Here is a 2173-nt window from a genome sequence, read left to right as displayed (position 1 = left end):
GAAAAATTTCTCTTTGTTATAGCCAGGACTTCAACCCATCGACAACCCATTGGCAACCCATCGTCAGCCCATTGGCAACCCATCGGCAACCCATCTTCATTCAACCCAAGAAAACAGAGAGAAAAACCCAAGAAAATCAAGAAATTTGAAAAAAAATCAAGAAAATTGAAAAAGGAAATGAAAAAAAAGAAGATGAAGAACACCTTTTCTGATGCTTTAGATTAATAATTTTGATGATTTTTTTGTTCTTTTGTCGATGCGCAGAATATGTGTACATTCATATCTTGCGACGTTTTACTGTTTTTTTTACACCATAGGCAGAATGGTTATCTTGTAAGAGCCTTGTAAGTCGAATGGTTAACTTGTAAGAGCCTTGTAAGTCGAATGGTTAACTTGTAAGAGCCTTGTAAGTCGAATGGTTAACTTGTAAGAACTTGCAAGTCGAATGGTTATCTTGTAAGAACTTGCAAGTTTTTGGAAGAAAAACTTGCAAGGCGATGCATCGCCTTGTAAGTTTCTGCCAGAAACTTGCAAGTTCTTACAAGATAACCATTCGGACTCGACCCGGGTGAATAAATTGTATTAGAAAACTCTGCTCGCTTCGGCGTTATTTCGTTAGCAATGAGCTTAGTGTTTACTTTAGTTTACTTTAGTCGCTTGGCTAACTTCTGCAATTTTTTTCCTAAAACACAATGGCTTCTTTTTTATTAGGACTTCTTCAGCACTCAAAACCTTTGAAAAAACATACCCACCTGTTGTTTACGCTATGGATATTCAGAAACTCCATAACCGTCCTGTTCACTGTTTTTCCAACTTTTTCCTCTGAAGCCGAAGCTTAATTAGGTAACACATATATTATCTACTTCTAATTGTTTTTCTTTGGAGCATATACATTTTCAGCGACTCTGATCAAACTGATTAACTGTTTCTAAAATAATTAGAAACAAAAAGTTCGTGAAAAATTTAAATATGAATTATCAAACAACAATACAAAATATCTCCTTTGTCAAAGAAGTCTATTTGTGTTATATTCAAGAAAACAGGTAACTTAATATTAAAAAAAAAATTTATGTAACTGTAACCAAAGAAAAATCATTTTGTTTGCATAAGCTTTGTGAAAAAAAAAGTTTCAGACCAAAAGTAGCTTCCATAGCCTAATAGAGATATTCGTTACATTTCTATTCATACAAAAAATATCAATTACAGAGGGTCATTTTTAACTGGGGGGGGGTTGATTTTTTTCTTTTCCACTATTGCAAATCCCAACTATATTGGCTTTATAACATCCCCAGTCAAGACCAGATGGTTATCTTGCAAGATTCTGCCAGAATGTTGCAAAAACTGTCTATCTTGCAAGATCTGGCAGAAAAATGGTTATCTTGCAAGATCTGCCAGAAAATGGTTATCTTGCAAGATCTGCCAGAAAAATGGATATCTTGCAAGATTCTTGCAATCTCGTTCCGGTCGAGCTCTCCTTTCATTGGCTCCCATTCATGCAGCACATTTCATTTTGACCAGAAATTTACTTAAGAATCAGTTGCTTGTTTTTTAAGAAAAATATTAAATTTAAATAGATTTTGAATCTGGAAATATGAATTATCTGAAGAAAACAAATTAAAATCTGCCTTTGAGAACTGTTAACACAAAATAAGTTACTATTAAAAACTGATTTTTTTTCAACTGTATCAAGATATACAAAACTACACGTCTAGATTACCTTTTCTTATGAAAAAATTATGTGATACTGCTCTTTACATCTTAAACAGCTTCCTTTCATTTAATTCAGCTCCTTGCGCTTAAATTTTCTTGCCAATGCCCAAAAAATGTGATTATTCATTGCTTGCCTTTTTTTTTAGCTTCGAAAGACAAAAAAAATCTTCGAATCTCTTGCTGTCAGAATTACACGCATTAGTCAATTCATCTTGTAGGATCTTGTGCAAAAAAGTGGATATATTAGAGGATTCTGACAGAGAAATGATTATCTTGTAAGATTCTGGCAGAAAAATTGCTATCTTGCAATATTCCGGCAGAAAAATGGTTATCTTGCAAGATTCTGGCAGAAAAATGGTTATCTTGCAAGATTCTGGCAGAAAAATGGTTATCTTCCAAGTTTCTGGCAGAAAGAATGGTTATCTTGCAAGATTCTGGCAGAATCTGCCAGAATCTTGCAAGA

The 2173-nt window shown here is 33.8% G+C and overlaps 1 protein-coding gene across 1 annotated transcript in view; it reads left to right on the top strand.

Moving 5' to 3' along the window:
* The window catches only part of LOC142354117 (polycystin-1-like protein 2), a 121207-nt gene that overhangs the window by 36302 nt on the left and 82732 nt on the right, over positions 1 to 2173 (top strand). The window lies entirely within an intron of this gene.

The sequence above is a fragment of the Convolutriloba macropyga genome, chromosome 15 (genome assembly GCF_964194025.1).
Source record: "Convolutriloba macropyga chromosome 15, txConMacr16.3, whole genome shotgun sequence".
In the NCBI taxonomy this organism is placed as follows: Eukaryota; Metazoa; Xenacoelomorpha; order Acoela; family Convolutidae; genus Convolutriloba; species Convolutriloba macropyga.
The sequence above is the reverse complement of the archived record's forward strand: the minus strand, read 5'-3'. Positions and strand labels throughout refer to the sequence as shown.